The sequence below is a fragment of the Thunnus maccoyii genome, chromosome 11 (genome assembly GCF_910596095.1).
Source record: "Thunnus maccoyii chromosome 11, fThuMac1.1, whole genome shotgun sequence".
NCBI classification, from domain to species: domain Eukaryota; kingdom Metazoa; phylum Chordata; class Actinopteri; order Scombriformes; family Scombridae; genus Thunnus; species Thunnus maccoyii.
The window spans coordinates 32401334-32422616 of NC_056543.1; the positions used below are offsets into that span (position 1 = coordinate 32401334).

Here is a 21283-nt window from a genome sequence, read left to right on the forward strand (position 1 = left end):
TGAAAAGTGTGTTCAGTCTTGATTCAGTGAATGTCTGCACCAAATTGTAACATTTTATTCAGAACCACAAATTTCAACCTCATGATGGCGCTAGATGAAAAGTCAGGTGATCACCAAAGTCATTAGGATACATTACAAATGTCTACATAAAATGTCATGGCAATCCATCACAAGTAGTTGAGATATTTTAGCAAAAATGTTAAAAGTATTAGGTTACATATTTTAGAAGCATAGGGGCTTATGTATAAGCTTTTCCCATTGAATCACTGTCAACTTCTTCAAATCTCTATTGTGTAACTGAATCATGTAAAAGGAGTTAACAGATGGAGTTTAAACTAATCCATTATGCAATCTATATGTGTCACTAGGGATTCTCTAAAGTGATTACTAGCTTCTTCTGGGGTAGTGGATTAGTTAGCATTTGTTGAGAGATTACTGTCATCCTGTTGTCTTTTACCTTCCAGTACTGATACTGTTAGGACAGGGGCCAGAAGTCAGGTTCAGCCAATCTGTGTCAATCTAGGCTTGCTAACATCTGTCAGCCAGTCAGTCCAACACTTTGTAACAGAGTGAGACAATAAATCCTAATGACTGACTTGTTTTACTGCTCTTTAAACTTATCATGGCCAAAGGGTGAACACAGCTTTTATATCATATCGGAGTTATTGTTATTATGAGTTTCAACTTGCAAAATTCCCTTGCAAATGTATATAAATGCCCATAGTTACTAAAAATTGAGGTAAAATTCATTTTTAATGATTTCATTTAGTTCTGACTTTTCTTACACACACAGTAACTTCGTTTTTCATGTCAGATGCTGTGTAAATTCACCTTTATATACTGAGGTAGAATGACTGATGGGGAGTAAGTGTGCAGCTAGATGTGAAAATAGGTAACTGGCAGAGGCAGGAAGCTGAGCTCAAGACACTCACACTAGTCATGTTTCCATCACTGTATTTTTATGCCATTTTGAAGTATTGCAATAGAAAAGGTTGATGGAAACAGCAAAATTTAAAAAAAACTTCCTCAAGTTTGCAAAAAAGTTTTTACGCTTGCTTGAGGTGGTTTTTTCCTTTTTCGAAAAAGATTTAATGCACTAAATGAGAGATAAAAACACCTTTTCCGAATAAGTTCTGACGTACCGAACATTTAACTCACATGACTCATCAGCTGTTTCCATTGTCAGTGTTGTCCTGGATATTCCCATATTGCATAGTAGTAACAACAGCAGATATGTAACATGGCCAATACTAGTTGACATGAAAGAACAATTACAACTTGCCCAACTGAAACAAATTTCTGAAGACCTCTCTTTATTTTTGTCTTGTAGATGGCCATGGCTTGTTTCCAGTTCACTCTGTTTATTAAAGCCATGTGTGACGTAGCCTATACCGCCAACTTCTGATAAAACTACGCTTTGCGTAGCCTACTTTATTCGCTCCAAACCAGTTGATGGAAAGGCGCCTAATTCGTATTTTCTTTTTTTTTTCTTTTATATGACATTTCAAAACTTTGCTTACAGTTCACTTGACATTAGATGGAAACATGGCTACCTCAGTGTCCAAAGTCTTACAATTTATATAACAGTTAATATTGGATGGATGAATCCTTATGATTTTGGTGATTTTCCCCTGACTTGTCCTTTTGCACCACCATGACATTGGCATTTGTTTTTTGAAATCTCTCAGCAACTATTGGATGGTCTGCCTTGAAGTTTGGTTCAGATATTAATGAGACATTAATTCAGAGAGTCATTGAAAGAGTTTATTTGTGGACACAGTTGGAAGCCAATCATGCCTCAAAACTGCAGGTGAACTGGACAGCCAGACATCAGTTCAAAATATATTATAAGTGTATATTTAAATCAGGATCAGAGACCTCACTGAAGAACAGTACATGTGTTGTAAGACAAAGAAAGACAGATGTGTGTCAGCTGTGAGCTATTATTGGTCCTGCAGGGAAGTGAGGGTGGCTGATCTCTCCAAAACACACAGAAATGTGTACAGTATGTTCATATTGTTGTTACATAAGAGAAAATGTTCAATAGAAGGATTTCTGCATCATAACCTTGCAACAATTGTGTATGTGTGTGTGTCAGGATATCACAAATTTTATTTTGAAAATCCTTAGCCAAGGGGTCACAGTGTGGTTTGATTCCTTCTTCCATGTTCCCCTCCTGGTAAGGGCTCTGGTGTGTTTTAATGACTCAGGAATCTCAGGGAAACACTCAGCTTCTTTTCCGCCGCTGATGGAGTTTTTGTGTCCTTTAAAAACTTAAACTCCACAAATTAAAATCCACATTGTAGATTAGATACACTTGCAGAATTAGGAACATTTCCTATTTCCCAGTGTCAACACACATTAAATCCCTAGAAGAGCAGTACTTTCATCAAAGTCACTCCCTGCATCGAAACATCCTGGCTACTGTACTACAGTGGCCCCAAACTCCCACCTCAGACAAGTGCAGAAACACCCATGCTTTGTTGTGGATGGTATTTAACAGTAAAATAATTTGGGGAGAACTTTCAGTAGTCACTGTCATCTGGTGAAGATATGCACTGATGAACGGTGGTGAGGTTTCAGGAAATGTTGTTCTTTGTGGACTATTCTCTGACATTTTACAGATTTTACAAGTTACTTATGGATTTAAGGCTGATAAGGTTTTGCAGTTTAAAGACTTGCTGATTTTTCAGACATCTGATGAAGATTTGGAGATACTGTTTCATGTGGACTATTCTAAGCAAGGTTTTGGACATTTTGTTATTGATGGAATAAACACTGTGTTTGTCATCTATTCTTCTCACATCAAGACAAAATGGTGAGTCTGTATTATTTTATTGAGCAGCTGTATGTTGTTTTTTTTTTTTTCTGAATATTATAGGCTTTGTTTTACCAGTTGGGAAAAGTTTAAAGACATTTCTATAGTAAAATACTGTAGGAACAAGTTAGGATTTTTGAGCAGTTTCAGTTTTTTTTGTTGTTGTTGTTGTGAGTTGGATTATGTGTGTTTTATCAGAGGTCAGAAGTTTAAAGATTTTGTCTGAGTGCATGATGTTGGCTTCATTGACTGAATACAATGGAGGCAGCAGTGGCAACAGCTACTGTCTAAAAACACATTAGCACCTCTGTTAGGCTGTAATTCAGTAGTACTTTGAACTAAATGCTAAAGAAAGAGGGGCGGCTGTGGCTCAGGAGGTAGCGCCGGTCGTCCACTAATTGGAAGATTAGCGGTTCAATTCCCGGCTCCTCCAGTCTGTGTGTCAATGTGTCCTTGGTCAAGATACTTAACCCCAAATTGCTCCTGATGGCTGTGCCATCAGTGTGAGAATGTGTGTGAATGATTAGATTTCCTCTGATGGGCAGGTTGGGACCTTGCATGGTAGCCCCTGTACCCATTCAGCGTATGAATGGGTGAATGTGATTCGTAGTGTAAAAGCGCTGTAAAAGTGGTCGGTTTACCATTTATGTTTACAGTGACTTACTAACATGCTGATGTTTATTAGGCAATGTTGAGATTATTAAGAGCATAGTTGTGCGTGCATTACATGACTGTTTGTTTTAAGATGTTGGACAGGCTGGCTAAATAACCACACCTTTTCAACCTATTAGTATACATTCAACAAGCACTTTATTAGGAACACCTGTGCAATCTAATGCAATCCAGTACAACAGCTCTGCCATAAATCCTATTTTTAGGAGGCTTATATATTTTCAGTTTTTGTTGACATTGTCAGAAAGGTGATAATTCTACTTTAAAGTGTTCCTTATATTTTGTCCACCCCGTTAACACACAACCTGGGGTTAGATTGCACAGGTTGTTTCTAATAATGTGCTTGATGAGTGTATATCTGTGGTATACATTTTTAAACATTTTGACCTGACGAAGACCTGATTGGCCTTGAAATGTTTCAACTACTACAAGAATTGTTGCCACTATTATTGTTATAAGAATAGTTATTAATATTGTTACTATAACCACTATTATTTTTATTATAGCTGCTATGGCTTCTACTATTGCCACCACTGCTATTATCATTATAGGTATTATTGCCATTATTACTATCACTAGTAGTAGTACTAGAAGTATAACTAGTAGTAGTGGTGGTAATGTTATTATTATTGTTGTTATTATAGTTGTTATTATGACGTTACCTTCAGATTATGGATACAACTTAAAGGACCAGTGTGTAGGATTTAGTGGCTCTTCTTTACCAGTTCTGACCATATTTTCACTGAAAAAACAACCCATTGATTTTGGAGCTGAAGTACTTCCTTAACTCTGCTGGGACAGCCCAGGTATGTCCATTACAGACAGCTCAAGGTCTTTTCACTTAGCCTCATAAACTGGGTTACACCAACACACAAGAGGCCTCAGCTGGGCCGAAAGGTATTAATCTTTAAGACAAGGTAGGTTCATGCACCCCCTCTCCACCAGCAGCTGTAATGTTGAATATCTGACTTTGGGTCTTTTATCATTCTCGTGTAGCCGGCTGTGTTACGCCTATGATGTTCTGTGTAACGAAGTAACATCAAGTATTAGGTGCATTACCACCTTTTTTTCGCCACCTTTGGCTCCGGAATGTGGACCAAAGATTAATCCTACACATTAATCCTGTCTGTCTAATAAACTCAAAGAAAACTCTATTGCTCCACCCACCTGGCAGGTTCATTAAATTTTATGCTGAGCTCCTGAACTCCAGTCTTACTAAGTTCTTCCTTCATGTATTGTCTTTCTAGATCATACTTAGTACAATCTATGCTCGCATACATAATAGTCTCCTCAGCCAGCTGGAAAAAAATATGTGCATATATCGATATCGGCATCGGCCACAATGAGTTAGAAATATCGGCATATCGGATATCAGCAAAAAATCCAATATCACACATCCCTAATTGTAGGCATTATGTCCCATGTCCGCCGTTATCTGTGCTTAGATGATCAGGTATGCCGAGTACATATTGCACATACATGCATATTGTATTCCTTTGTTTACTGGGTGATTTATGGGTTCCAACAAACTGTCTCCAGCACTGGCTGGAGTTTTTGCCTAGGGTTTTTAGTTGTTTGTGTGTTTAGAGGTCTTAAGCAGTCATTGTAATGAAATTAGGTTTATTGAGGTTGGATTTTTAAACTTACCATCTGCAAAACCTAATGCACACCTTCTTGTGTCCGTAGGCAGAGCTCTGTCGGGAGGTGGTTTGTGTGGCTGCTCAGCTCAGGGGTCTGGCGTGATGAATAGACCACTCTCTTCACTGCATGTGAATAAACTGTAACACACACAACTGTCAAAAAACAGCCTTTGCTTCCTTATAACATATAACATAAATAAAATGAATTAAAACAGAACAAGAATTTAACCGATGTACATGACATTCATCTCCTATAATATGACTGAATTGCTATCTTATGTGACTTCATTGGTTAAAGATGGCAAACCTTATGGAACAATAAATTCAATAAACAAAATCAACATACAGCAACTTTATGTCAAACAGAACAAAATCCTCCTTCAAGTTTTAAACAAATATTCCATCCACTCTGTGTTTGAAATATGGGCTAAAAAATGAACAAACAAACTGGGTAAAACGATGTATTAAAACACACCTGCAGGGCTCTGTCACTAGAGGCCTACTGGTGATCCGAGGAAGGGGTGAGTCAGGCGGTCTGTTGGTTGAACTGGTAACTTCAACACGTCAGTATCATCATCACTTGGGACACATTGGCATCTGATATGTCATTCATGTTTCATTTTAATGTCCATGATTTGCTTTCTAACATAGTGTTATGTTTTATAATCAGTCTACATGTGAACTTAGACATACAATGTGCACCCACATGGAAAATGCACTTTAAAGCTTTTACAACTTAGTTCTGACTAAACATAGATGTTGCCTATGGTAAGAATACAAAGCTGCATACAAAGTTTTGCTACTTATCTGCTCTAATATAAGCTGCAAATGTTAGCATGTCCTGCTAACTACAGTAATAACCAGCTGCTAACATTAACATTATTAGGGTAGATGTTAGTAGTTTTATCATTCTCTTCATTATATTTGGGGAGTATGTTTGCCAGACACACCAGTTAGGCCTCATCCTAAAATCTTTCCCTGGTAATGCTAAAAGTGACAAGTTACTGTTTGAAAGTACAAATTATAAATAATAAAACTAAGCTTTGTCATGTTTGTCCAAGTCTGCAGCCATTGTTAAAAAAATTACTGCATACTACATTATTATAAACTGCATATGTACCATGCAGTGACAGAAAACTTATTCGATCTAGTTCTTCCACATACCGTAGCACCAAGATCAGCTGCTATGTTGCTATTATGATTGTCATGGTAACTGGTCACAATGTGTTGGTATTTGTGCTTTATTATGTGTTTATATTATATCATAATTGAAGTTGTCTGAGTGTGCTTAGTGTGTTTCTGCTAACACTGCTAACTGACGTTGTTGTTTTTTTTACATTTTTAATTGATGAGCACTAATTTAACCTTCTAAACTGCCGTTAAAGGTAGGAGTATGCTTATTTTGATTAAATAAAAACAAAGCGTCAAATAAATATAGGTTGATCAGATGAATTTAATAAATAATTAGTGTAGTTTATAGTGAGAGTCAAACAGCCTGTTCATTCAACGGCGCCACCCGCCGTCAGTGAGAGCTAGCAAGCTAATTTCATGTAATGTTAGCTACCATTTATAACTGTTGCCAAGTAGAGAAGTTAAATGACAGTCATAAATGTGTGTGACACGCCACTAAACTTAAATTACTAGTTACGTCAATATTAGGCCGAGGAAAAGTAACTTATTTCCCCCAGTGCTGAGTATATTTTAACAGAAGACAGATTTCTCCTCCTAATGCTAACGACACAGAGAATGCACAGAATTAAGATAACTGGCGTTAAGTTAGGTTAAAAAACGCGGCAGCATGACGTTAGTTCATTAAATGGTCTGTTGGCTGTCTGTTCAATGAAATCTTGGCTTATATTGAGTAACAATCCCTGGTGCAATAGTCTGAAATGTAAAAATGATTAATTTAATGTTTCGGATAACGGAGAGAGTAATGTTAACTTAGGTAAGTTAGCTAATGGTCTGACCGTTGGTGTCAACGGCCATTATTTCTAATATCCAGAGTTTTATTTTATTCCACTCTTGGCTCATAAAGCTGTTAGCAGGGACACTCTGAAGTAACCTCGTTAACATTTCGATACGGGGAAACATGGCTTCCTTACAATACCTATAACGTTATCAGTGAAACAGCCATGTTGTCCCATTCATGAGACAGACAGACTCTTATCCCAGCGGGGGAATATGCCAGAAAAACACAGTGTTTCGGTTTAAGGAGTGACATTATTAACTGGAGACTTTCAGCCGAATGGGTCTGTGGTTGCTGTAATGACAGCAGCTGTTGAAAACACGAACAGAACACATAACGTTAGCTGTCCTGTAAAAGCCTTGAATTCTCTTAAATTGAATGTTAAATATATATTCATCTGGTGCTCTTTATTTTACATTATGTAAATTAAATGATGTCGCCAACAAGAAGCGTTCACCTTTCTTGAAGTTACTCCTTGTGTGGGAAAACCATTGAATGTATAAAAGATTTATTTATAAATATATGAATATGTATGTACAGTCAGTGGGGAAACACAGATTAGCAGAGCAGCTAACGTTAATGTCTTATGAGGAATTCAACACTATTTCTGTAGAAGTTAACCCGCAGTAACACTTTGAGGTTTAATGTTTAATGTTGCAGGAGCTGTTCACATACTGCACAGCCAGTGAAATAACGTGACTGTCCATACACTTTGGAGTATCAGTCAAATTATTTAGCACCTACGCAGTTTGTAAAACTTCAAACTGCATTAATGTGTCAACATTTTAATACTTGTTGCATTAAGATGTCACTTATTTTTTTGAAATTAATCTCTTCAAACAAATGTGTCGAAGTCTATTCCCTCATAGATATGTTTCCCCTTACCTTAAACTGCATCCAACAAGTAGTCACAAATTAAACAGACGGTAGGTACTAGGCAGCTACTGGCGTGAGAACACAGTTATTAATATTTTTGTTTTCTTTGTTGTCATTTTTTAAGTATTCAGAGTAAGTTATGTCACTAATAAAAACCATAATTATTGCTAACAACTGTGCTAATGTGTGTAATTAAACTTAGAATGCTATCTGATTAGCATGGTAGCTAACGGTTAAAATCTGCTTCTCACTGAGTTCAAACAAGATAAAAACTTTGACTCAGTGGGTGTTTGCATCAGAGTCAGTCATGTTGATTCTGATAAAATAATCAATTTGGAGGATTCAAAACTTAAAAGCAGTGAGATCACATGGTGAAGAGGTGGAGTGGTGGTATTCTTTGATCAGCAAGTTCTCAATTTAAATAATTATTTTGCCAGTTTTGACAACTTTGGAATCTTTTGTTCAATAAAACAGGGCTTTGCAGGAAAACATGTTTATTTCTCAAAGTAAGGTATCAAAAGAAGTATTGTTTTAATATCGGTGCTGACAGTCTGTTCACATAATGGTGGAGTGACCTCCCCCCAGAAGTCAGGACGGCAGAGTGCTCATCTTCAGCAGCTGAAAGCCACTTCTAACAATACAGCTAGAGGGACCATGACAGACCATACTGATTTAAAAAAAAAAAAAAAAAAAGAATGGCTCGCACCATAGCTCTCTGAACTTTCTTCTAGTTGTTTGCTTGGGAAAGAATAGTTATGTTTGTTAATGATAAAGAGCCAATTTGGACTTGTTGATGTCAAAACATTTCTTCTGCTGTCGTCGCGTGACAGACAGATGCCGTAATGATGATGTAACATAATGAGATGATAAGGGTGAGCTGTTATTACAGTGTACCCGTGTGTTTTGGTGTTCCAGGTGACCTTCTCCCCGCGGACGGTGTCCTGATTCAGGGCAACGATCTCAAGATTGACAAGAGCTCTCTGACTGGAGAGTCAGATCATGTTAAGAAGAGTATGGACAAAGACCCTATGATGCTTTCAGGTGCTTCACTCTGCCCCATTCACATCAAATATTACAGCCAAGTTCAGTGTGACCTGTGGCCAGTTTCTGCTGCTGCTTTTCCACTGCTAAATCTGATCCTGTCTTTGGGCTTCACACTTAGAGACCCAACACTAAAAATGCAGCTTTAAACCAGCTGAAATGTTGGCAATATTTTTGTTGTAGCTGAGTGTGAAAAAAGAACCATGACCAAAAATCAATTTCATGCTGTTTATTTGAGAGATGAGCGTCACTATAGCAACAGTAATATTGACGATTTAAAAAATCATCCTATTGGAGCACAGCTCTAAAACCTGCTATATGATTCTCATGAGATACGTGCCTCTTAAAATATGAAACATTGTGGTCTGCATGCAGCTGCTTGATGATTGGCTTGTTGGTCTGTGGCACCCTTGACCCAAAATCACGCCCTCTCACGCCTCCTTCCAGAAACACACCGCCGATCACATTACCAACGTATTTTTAAAGATGAACAAATACGGAGGCAAGTTGAAAACAAAATGCCTGCTGTACAACGGTGAAATACAGCGGTAAGCGTTCTAACATACAAGAACAAACTTTAAGAAACTTTAACAGGGAAAAAAGATGAAACTTCAGGAAGAGCAACAGATAAGGGATCTCTCTTCCAGGAAGGACAGATGTGCACTACATGTCTGTATGGAGTATGCAGAAGTACCTACCTCTCTCAAGTCTCTGTCTCTCTCAGGCACCCACGTGATGGAGGGCTCTGGTAAGATGGTGGTTACTGGTGTAGGTGTGAACTCTCAGACTGGAATCATCCTCATGCTGCTCGGTGCCAGTGAAGAAAGAAGCGGTGATGACAAGAAGAAAGCTGAGAAAGAGAAGCGCAAGAAGAAAGAGAAGAAGCACAAGAAAAGTACGTTCAGTTCAGTTCAGTTCAGTTCAGTTTACTCTAAAGATGAACAAGATGCTTTAATTATCATCATAATTCAGTTCATGAGTTCATCAAGAGTAAAAAAAGTTTAAATTCATACTGTGTGTGATACTGTTAGAGGGAAACTTTTAAAGATCAGCATTTCTTAATGTGGCAGTTTTTGACATCTGTCACTCAATGTTAAAAAAAAAATACTCCAAATTCTGCTCTCAGTGGTTGAGATTAAAAAACCTTTAAAAATGATGGGGTAATGTGGTTAAAATGATTTTCTCCATCCCTGAATCTGCTGCACCAGTTGCTCCTGTTACCTGTTTTTATCCTCATAAAATATAATGAGTCAAAAGCATTTGTTGAGCCATTACTGTACCACTCACTTCTCTTAGCAGCAACAGTTTATAGGAGTATATTACACAGATGCTACAAACAAATGAAAGGTTATCTTAATTAATAAGAGCTTCAACATAGTCAAACTGCTGACCATGCATGCAGGTCAAAATACATTTGACCATATTTTTAATTGGTTGACCCTAACTTCCAAAACAATTGAAACATATCGAAAACCATGTAATGAACACCATGAAATAATGTACAAATGGACTGAAATTGACTTTTACAATTTGTTTTATTTATATTTATTTATATTATTACACTATGTACCGCTAATCTTGACAATCCAGCTGTATTTTGACAGTATTGCGTTAAGAACATAACTTATCAGAGATGACTTGCAGAGTTCTGTCAGTAAGTTGACTGCCCACCGGACCTGCGCATTTGTTTTCTAGACTAACGTGTTATACAAGTAGCATAGCTACTTTAAGGAATAGCTCTAATAGAGTGTGTGTGTTGCTGCACCGACACCGGTCTGCAGCGCACACAGACGCTGGGACAAGCCAGAGGACGACTGCCACTTGGAACCAGAACCAGAGCAACCCACCTGCCATCCGCAGAGAGACTGACTGAGAGCAGGCAGAGAGCGGGAGAGTTACTGCTGAAAACAAGCACCAGGGGAGACATTAGAACAGCTGTTTGCTAACAGTCACAGCAGAGAGCAGGAGGGAGGACAGCCATCTCATTCTGCTACTCTGTGCTGCGACTCTCCCGCTGCTGCGGACTCACGGAGCAGACACTTAAGTTTACAAGTGTAGCGTCAGTCTTCCAACTAAGTATTGATAACACAACAATCCTTCCTCCCACACATGATCGCATTTTGATTCAGAGTGTGCAAGGGGAGGAGGGGCTATTCACATTCAGTTGTTAGTGTGTTTGTGAGAGAGAGAGAGCGAGAGTGGGGCAAGGGGGCTGAGCAAATCAATGCACTCTATTACAAAATAAGATTTTGTCCATTTAAAAAAAAAAAGAAAAAGCTTTTATTCTAGAGCTGATGGTAGGCCTATATAAACAAAATTGGCTCGGCCAAGTGTCAGCAGCAGCAGTTTTGAGGATTTGAACACCTGAATTTTAACTGACTTCCTGTTTCCTCAATAGGGAAAAACAAGGTTGGAGTCGCTGTGGATGTGGAGATGCAGCCAGTCAGAGAGGATGGACAACCGCAGAAGATGAAGACAAATCCTTCAAAGAAGGAGAAGTCAGTCCTCCAGGGGAAACTGACCAAGCTGGCGATGCAGATTGGCAAAGCAGGTCAGTCACAAACGAGAGCACATGTTCTCTCCACTTCAGTGATGATCCTGTCTTAGCCCAAAAATTCCAGCAGTAATAATCTTTGATCAGTCTTACTCTCTTTGATCACTTATTTACCCATATATAAACTGCACATCAACAAGTCAAACCTATGTTCTGCATTTTTAACTTTACAGTTGTCTAATCCAAATCAAAACTGTCAGACACATCGCAACATCTACCTTGTGTCTAGGGCTGGGCTATATGACTAAAATCTTATATCCCGATAAAGGTCATTTCATATCCTGATAACGAAACCTATCCCAACATAGCGCATTTTAATTCAATGAATAAATAGTTGGTCTGTACCCCCCTCCCTCCTCCCGCTGTCTGTCCATCCTTTGCGCGGATGAAATCAAATCACTCTTCTTGGCCTTTTACTCCCAAAGCTTTTATTGAACTTACAGTAACATAACACGCGTAGTTGTCGTCAACTTGAGTACTTCACCTGCGTCACTGTCTCTCCTGTGTGTGCAACACACACAACAAGGTCTCAGCCCCGCCCACGGTGAACCATAGAGAGCAGAGGAGAGCAGCGCGACCAGAAATGACAGCAAAAAGCAGCAACGACTCTCACACTGAGCTGAATTTAAAGTGAGTACACATACATTTGGTAAATAACATAAATAAAGACAGTCTCTACTGCATTTTGCTGTCATTTTATAGTTGCCATCTTGCTGCTTCTCTGCTTTTTCTCAGTGCAGGCAGGGCTGAGCCCTCAGTGTGTGTGTGCAGTGCAGCAGTGGAGACTTAACAACTAAACTCGTTATGTTACTGTAAATACAATATATGCTTCGCGAGTGAAAAGCCAAGAAGAATAATTTATCAATGTAATCCGCGTGTATACAACTCCAAATGATGAAAAATATTGCTGTAAAGAGTGTGATTTGCATCACAACGAAATAAACGATAGAGCATAATATGAAACGATAGACACAAGATATATATCGCCACATCACACAGCCTTACTTGTGTCTGAGAGGTTGGTAAAAAAGTGATGTTTCACTCTCTCCCAGGAGTTGTGCTTCTTCAAACTCTCAGTCCTACTCTGACTGGTTTTAGTCATTTTCAAACTGATCATTGGTTTGCTCTGGTCTGAATCAATGGATGAGTGAGCTTAGTTTTTCCCCTTGGTTCAGTTTCTCTTCTCATAAAACAATTCAAGCGAACCACAATGCATCACTAAAAGCCATGTAATAACGTTCACTTCACTCATTGGTCAGATGTGTCTGGAGCAGGAGCGAGAAAGTAAACCCAGGAAGAAGCTTCTGTCTTCCAGATATCACAAAGACAACATATTTTGTCGCTAGTACAGGTCAGATCTCGATTGATTCTCTCTGCTAGAAACTGTTGATTTTGCTCATCAACATCCCAGCGTGCAAAGCACACATGGCAGGAGGCCTTAGGTTAACTCTGGTTAACTCTCTGTCTTTCTGTCTGCCTTCAGGTCTGTTCATGTCAACTCTCACATCCTCATCCTAATTATTCGTTTCGTGATCGACACCTTCTGGACTCAGGGAGTTCCCTGGTCCAAGGAGTGTCTGCCCGTCTATGTGCAATTCCTGGTAAAGTTCTTCATCATCGGTGTGACTGTGCTGGTGGTAGCCGTGCCTGAAGGTCTCCCTCTGGCTGTCACCATCTCACTGGCCTATTCAGTCAAGGTCTGTTTGTATATAGTATTATACAGCTTGTCAGCCTGAACACATACAGCCAAATCATGTTCTTTTCCTTTATTTACCCTGATAAAAAGTCTTATTGACATTAAAATCTGTTTTTTTTCCGTACGGCCGCAACAAGCCACAAGACACGCCGTCTACCAGCTGACTCTCATCTTCACCCTGCTCTTCATGGGTCAGTGGACGCACCACATACAGAGTCACAGATGCACATAATTCTGTATCTAACACATTCAGATGAGCTGAAATTACTCAGTGGCAGATAAGGATGTGCTGATATCATGTTCCCACTCAGACTGCACAGTACACTGATAAGGATATAAATCCTATACTGTATATTGGACAGCACTCCTCTGGTTACTGCAGTCCTCGTCCCATTCAACACATGAGGCAAGGGCACCACCTGCTTTACATATCTGATTTACAAGAGATGCATTTTGAGCATTTACTAAATCAAAAATATAATAATACATAAAACAAAAAATACTGAGGTACAAACAAAAGGAAAAATAAAATATAAAAATCACACTAGAAGTTATGATGGATGATAGCGAGCTGGAAGTTGTAGGAATATTTCATGAGTAGGGACCTGAAAACTGACAGTAGTGCTCTGAGTATCTTCAGTGAAGCCTTCACAGCAAATACAGCCACCTCTAGTTCCTGAACAAACAGAAGACTCCTGCCAGAGGACCGCAAGCTGTCATACAGCTTGTAAGGGTTCAGGAATTCACGTGTTCTGGGCCAGACCTAATTTAGCCTCAGACATCATTAATGAAACTATGAAATCAACTATGAAATGAACTGGTAGCCAGTGAAGGGAGGCTGAGACAAGTGATGTTGCATTTCACATAAATAACTCCAATAACTTGTACAAAAACAAATACATTCATTCATCATTACACATGTAAATGAATGGAGTTTGATGTAGAAGTGAAGGAATTGGGTTGATTTGTGCAATTGCTCAGTAATCTTTGATCCTTGCTCACAGGTGAGAAGATCTTTGATATTAAGAGTGGCAGGAACGCACCCCTCCATGCCCCGCCCTCTCAGCATCACACCATTGTGTTCAACACTTCCGTCCTGATGCAGCTCGTCAATGAAGTCAATGCTTGCATGATTCATGGCGAGCGGAACATCTTTAAAGGCATCATCAACAACCCCATCTTCTGTTCCATCCTCCTGGGAACCTTCCTCGTACAGGTAACCTGTGAGGGGTGGGGCCGTCATCACACCTGGGGTGCCTTCCATTCTGCTAATATCTGCTTCCTCCCTTCCTCGCTCCTCCGTCCTCTGGCCGTGACCCAGAAACTGATCTCCCTCAGCCATCATCGAGAGTGTTCCAACCCCTTAAATGCACCTCAGAGGAGATGAGGAGTGAGGAAACACAGGTTTTTTACCAGACAGCAACACCCCTTTGATGAATGTCTTGGTCAGCTGATCTGACGAAACAGTAAACAGTTGGGCTGTTGTGGAAACAGCTTTAATGTAATACAGCAGTGTAGCAGATCAGGAAAACTACCAGGAAACATACATCTTGGCTCATTCAGTAAAAATATACAGCTGCACAGTCTCACGTCTCCTATAATATTTACCTCAGCCTGTAAAGGATGTCAGACTTTCACAAACTAAAGAGGCAATTATACTGTTTAAAGATTTTAGCTGTTTTTATTGCTCCTTCACATCTGTTCTGTTCTTTTAGCAATGAACAGATTTTAGGTCTAATTATCAATTTGTGTTATTTCTATCAGTAACATTGTGACGGTCAGATGCATCTATAGATCGATAATCAGTATTGGAGCAGCAGTTATCAGCTGTTTTGCTTTTAAACTAAACAAAGTATGATTATTTTTATATATTGATGACTTCTTCATATTTGACATTGAGATGATGTGTGTCATGAGTAGTTGTTGTGTCATCAAAATGACTGTGGAGTGAGCGAGGACGTCCTGTATCTCTTGCATCCTCGCTGGGAGAAGCTGAGACGTGAGGAAGAGACACGAGTGAGGGAAACGAAGAGCCACGTTACCCAAATGTAAAGCATACCTAAAGCAAAGTAGTGAGTGATAAAAAGATGTTGTCTTCCTGTAGTTTGTCATCGTGCAGTGTGGTGGTAAACCGTTCAGCTGTGTGAGTCTGAACGTCGAGCAGTGGCTGTGGTGTGTCTTTCTGGGACTCGGCAGTCTCGTGTGGGGACAGGTGAGTCACTTGTTTTTAACATGCTTTTGAGTGTGTAATTGCACCCAGGTCCACAAAATAGTCACTACCAGGCCATGAAGAAAACAATATGATTTGGCAAAAATGCTTAAAGCCCCCCTCCACTCAAAAATGTGTTTCTTCTTGTTCCTTCAGCTGGGTGTTGTTGCGGAGTGATGTATGTGCAGAGTTTGTTTTCGCATTCAGCTGCTGAAAGTGGAAAGTTTCTCTGAGCTCATTAAAAGTCTGATTTTAAGGGGCGGGTCTACAGTCATGATTTGTGACATCACAAATAGTTTGAAGCCGGTCTTGGTCCAATATTCAACGTACACAAGTGCCAGAAATTTAAAGCCAAAATTCAAGTAATGACCAACTCACATGACTAATATAGTTCCAACTTGTTTTGTGTTTTACGGCCGATTAACAACACGTCTGCAGCTCATTCAGATGTGGTAACAACATTCTCTGTGATCATTTTAAATGTCAATAGAGCCGATCACCCAGTGGAGCTGCTGTCATTAACCTCCACCCTTCCTGCAGATGTTTCACATTAAAAGCCTTTCAACTGCTTGAAACTTGAACAGAAAAGTAGAAATGACTGACTGAATTTACATCAACAGCCAATTAAAACAGGAACACATGAGAAAACAGGAAGGCGTCTTACTGAAATATCATCACATATAATTACAGATACAGACCTGGTTCTCTCTGAAGCTGATCAGCAACATTAGACAATAAAAACTGGTCTCACTGTGACATGTTCAGGTCACAGACATGTTGACAGACAGGAAGTGCTGCTGTTGTCTCTGACGGGGTGGGGGGGGGGTGGGGGGGGTGGCGCGGTGAACTGTTTGTGTTTGTCCTCTCTCAGCATCCCCAAAAGCTGGCTGAAGTTCCTGACAACAGCAGGTCATGGCACTCAGCAGGAGGAGATCCCTGAGGAGGAGATGAAGGACCTGGCTGAGATTGATCACGCTGAGATGGAGCTGAAGAAGGGAAAGCTGCTCTGGTGCCGCGGCTTCAACCGCATCCAGACTCAGGTACGCTTTCACCTTCTGACTGTGGGTTTTTATAAATCCATCTCTGCTGCGGACATTCAGGAACTCTGACAAAACAAAGTTTGTAGAGATGAGCAGTGCGAGCCTCCTAAAGCTTTTCACATAAACTTCAGATACAACCTCTAAGTGCAAACCAAAGTAAACACAGGAAGTAACGCCCTGGATTAGCTGGTAACTAACAGCAGAAGGATCTGCCTCTGACATTAACAGTTGTTTGCGTCCAATTTTCTATTTTCATTAACAGTATTGAAAAGATCCAAAAAATGATTTTTTTCACAACTGTATTCCATAATAAAATGCAAAGAGGGATGAATGCCATTTATATAGTCACTAAATGCCCTAAGTTCATCCTCAGAGCCTGTAAACCCAGTAAAAATGTAACCAATATACCTCCTAAAAAACAAGATGTTTTTAGCAAAGGGATTGTGTTAAATATATGTCTGTCTTCCCACAAACCCATGAACAAATTGGCATAGTTGGGAGCAAATGGTGACCCCATGCTCGTACCTTGAGATTGCAAGTAATACTTGTTGTCAAACATAAAGTAGTTAGATTTTAGAATAAACTTAGTGAGTGACATAAGTAATTCTGCTGCAAGTGCATCTTTTCTAGGTTGTCCATAGCTTCCAGTCCACCAATTTAATTAAGAAGGAGTTGGAGTCTTTGCACACACTGCTGAGAAACACCATTAAAATGGAGATGACTTCTAGTCTCACGCAGTGAGATTAAACACTGCATATATAATAATCATTTATAACCGTTGCATACGCACAAAAGAAGACGTACGCCACTTTCTAAGCAAACTTTGGGATTTATAAAAAACAAATTAGAAGGGAAAATGTGTGGTGTTCCATTGAAACTCTGATCCATGTGTATGCACATAAACTGGAGAAATGAGAAACTACAACTCCGACAGCAGAAGGACAAAATGCGAGAAACAGTGTGATTGTTACCATTGTGTAAAATGAATCAAAATATTCCCCCTCATGTATCATATATGAAGACTTAATTTGCAAAAACAGAAACTTAAATTGAATAAACAAAAACCTGTTTGAATGATACTCCCTGGAGTGCACACAAAAAAAAAAAGATTTAGGATAATAAATACAAACAGAGATATTGCAAAAGGACCCCTCAAATATGTTCTGACAGTTTTTCTCAATCACTGAAACACTATTAACATCCCAAATCATGACACCATCAATCAAAGAACAGACCCATTTCCCATAACTAAAAACACTATTCCCCTGTTTTCACTTGTGCTCATTTAGAAAGCACTATCATCCATATCATTAGCTCAAGTCATCACAGCTGGAACCCAATTAACACCCCGGGTGGAAGAGACAAAATTGTTCACACACCAATCAGAACCTCAGGATAGATAGATAAAAAGGCCATGGGTCAGTTCCATAGACTGTAAAAATATGGACATAGCCACTGGGACCCAAAATGGGCAAAGAGGTGGAGCAGAGGCGGGCCGAATGAAGTGTGGTTGTTGATAGCAATCCGTCACTCAAAGCGGCCATGTCCTTAATTATGCATAACTTTACGGCTTAATAAAATTTAAATAGGTGAGTTACATAAAAATTCAACCCTTGTACAGTCGTCATGAAAGGGGAAATTAGCTATAGAGACCAAAACTGTTTTGTGTACCAGGCTGTTTATTTCTGCTGTAAAGTTGTGCATTTTAACATGGGAGTCTATGGGGATTGACTCGCCTTTGGGGGAACAGCAGTTTTTGGCACATCTGCATTGGCTCCATTTTTCAGTCCTGGAGGTTGCCGCTTGGTTAGTTCACTTGTTGTGGAACAATGGATCCACAAAGACCTGAGGCAGAATAAATGTCATTTCTTTCTTTATGTACAAACTATTTTTTTCCATTGGTTTATACTGGTAAATACATGGTGTTCATGTATTTTGGTAAATACATAGAACAGATATGTATAAAGTGTTTTGTGAGAGGAACTGTTGTGCAGAGCTGCATGTCGGTAAACAGATCTGTGTGAAAGTGAACTCACCATGGAGAAATCTGTGTAATTGTAAAAAAAAAACTGTAATAATGAAACACATCACTCACACACATCATGTCCGATTAGACTAACATCTAAACTTCTCAGGAACAGAGAAAAAACGAGCTTTCAGTTTGCTTTTTTCACTTTATCCAGCGAGGCTCTGAAAGAACTTCATGTGCCCTAGGGCTGAAGAATTCCTTCAAAAATGAAAATCAACAAAATTAGAGCAACGGCGTGGAATACTTTATAAATGTACATCCTTTTCCCTTTTCTTGCCACACCTGCTGCTTTCCTCTCATTATTATGAAAGACAGAATATTTAGGAAACACTTGGTCCAGGCATAACAGACAGTCAGGGAAAAATGCATATACTGTGTGTTTGTGTGTTTCACTGTGTGTACATGCAGTGTGTGCCTATGTGAATGTTTTCTCTGCATGACCACTCGTCTGGAGGATTTTGTTGTTTATATAGGCTATGAAGGATAAGAAACAACTGCTGCTGTCTCCATTTCATCCCTCTTGTCCTCTTCATCTCCTCTCCCTCCTGCTGACTCTAAATATTTATCCTATCTGTCCATCTATTACTAAATTTCAAGTTATCTTAGTCCCCTGTCATATCACTGTATTCCTGCTTGTCTTAAAGAGAGGTCAGTATGTGTGTGTGTGTGTGTGTGTTTGTGCAAGCGCGCTTCTGTTTATCCTGGATGCTCATCATTTACAATCTCTTGGATTTCTTCCCATCTACAGTATATACAAAATTGCCAGAGTACAAAATCAATCAGCATCTACAGTATTGGAAGTTGTAATCCTTAAGATTTTCATTAAATTAAACCCCATATTTGAAAGTATTTATGGCCAGCATTGTTACTGCAATAACCATTCTGTGTTTAAGTTCTGCAGTTATCTCTCTGTCATAGTTCCCAAATAAAGACAAAGATTGCTTTGGGGGGGGGGGGGACACCGGAGTGAGATTGAGAACTGAATTTTCAAATCCAACCAGATGAAAATAAGCTAATTTTGAGCATAAAATGCAGTTTTTACAAACAATATGTGTCTTGTTGAAAAAAATCGCTTGTATTAATGTCATATGTCAGCATAGACCTATGTGATTATGTGTGAAGTGTGAAAAATAAAAGATTTAGTGCGTAGTTCCCCTTTAAAGGTGATGTTGAAGAAGCAGGTCAGTAGGCAAAAATATGTGCAAAAGAGATGACATTTATTGACAAAAATGTTAATGAAACAGGCAAAAATGAACCCTGCAAAATAAAACAACGATGACTTATAATTGAAGAAAATAAAAAAGCAACAGCTAGTGAGTGTCTACCACCACTGGTACCAAATATACTGCCACCACCCCGTGCTGTATAAAGGGCAGAAATGTTGCTTGGCTCTGGAAAAGCAGATTATAGGAAGGAGTCTGTACAAAACAAGGTCAATTAGAACAGAGTGGACTCATCGGGAGGGGGGGCTTAAAGAGACAGGCACTATGACTGCCTGTTAGAGACAGAGACTGAACTGAGGAGCTGCATAAAGGGCCAGTATAAGATAAATAAGGAGTTTTTTGAACTGTAAATTATGCAAAACTACTCTAGTGGAGTCCAAAGATAAAAAATACAGAGCTGGAAAGGAGCATAATAGGTCCCCTTTAACAAAATATGAAACAGGCAAAATTAAACCCCAAGAAATATTAGTTTATACTCTTTTGTCATATCTGCATAGTGAAGCAGAGATGCTGTTTGACTGTACCGAGTATAAGGACAATTAGATATCAATGACAGTAAAATGTTTGAGAAAATGCTGTACAATTTACAATACTGTGGGCTACTGTTAGCCTGTCAGCTGTGCTAACTCCTACGGTTTAGGTTTATAACCATACCCATGATATTTCCTGTCCCCCCTACCACACCACACAAATACATTTTTTCCGCCGGATTTTGGTGTGACTGCAGCTGCACCTAACTAGAACCTAACATCTGCTTAGTTCACCAGACAGTGAATGAGACTGAGACAAAGCCTTCACAGACTACACAATAACAAACAAACACTAATATTAGATTAATTTTACTGCTGACAATCACAGTTTATCCATGGGAACACACACAAACACAGCCATGAATGCACCACATGTATGCACAGAATGTAAAACCAACAGAACATTTTAACCCTTCAGAGGCAGTCACTCACTGCAGCACCCACTAATGCACACCTTTTTTTACTTTCATTGATTAAGTACACAATCTGCACTACCATCACAGAACACACACACACACACACACACACACACACACACACTCTCACACACACAGTGTCAAATGGTGTAAGTAGTGCCATGGCCAACACCTTGGCTGAGTGATCAATCATTTTTTGAGAGGCTGTTTAATGGTGTAATTCCTGCTGTTGCTGCAAAACAGACAGCGCTAGAAAGAAGTTGACAGTCAGCTCAAAAGAGAACGAGGCTGAGTAAATAATAGAGTGTGAGAGACACTTGGAGACTCTGAGTGAACAGTAGGAGACAGTAATTACACTTCTGACTGAGAGGCAGCTTAAGGAACAGAGAGAGAGGAGGAGAATGTGAGGAAGAGAGAGTTACAGTGGACACTTAATATTGCTGATGTAGTTTTAAATTGAAATAATTGTAATTCCTCAGTAGAATATGCAGCAGTTGAGAGACCATTACCATTGCCATGGTAACAAAAAAAAGCAGGTGATTGCGACTCAACAGGATATGGTAAATTATCCAT

The 21283-nt window shown here is 39.3% G+C and overlaps 1 long non-coding RNA gene and 1 pseudogene across 2 annotated transcripts; one reads left to right on the forward strand and one right to left on the reverse strand.

Moving 5' to 3' along the window:
* Positions 1 to 239: 239 nt before the first annotated feature.
* On the reverse strand, positions 240 to 6284 carry LOC121906629. Of its 2 annotated transcripts, none has more exons than XR_006098696.1 (3): positions 5606 to 6284; positions 5138 to 5268; positions 240 to 2273 (listed from the first exon to the last, which is right to left on the reverse strand). It is a non-coding gene; the product is annotated as an uncharacterized LOC121906629 (long non-coding RNA). The 2 variants fall into 2 exon arrangements; XR_006098695.1 differs by having other exon boundaries at positions 240 to 2279.
* Positions 6285 to 8655: 2371 nt separating this feature from the next.
* LOC121906766 overlaps positions 8656 to 21283 on the forward strand; it is a 43017-nt pseudogene continuing 30389 nt past the window's right edge.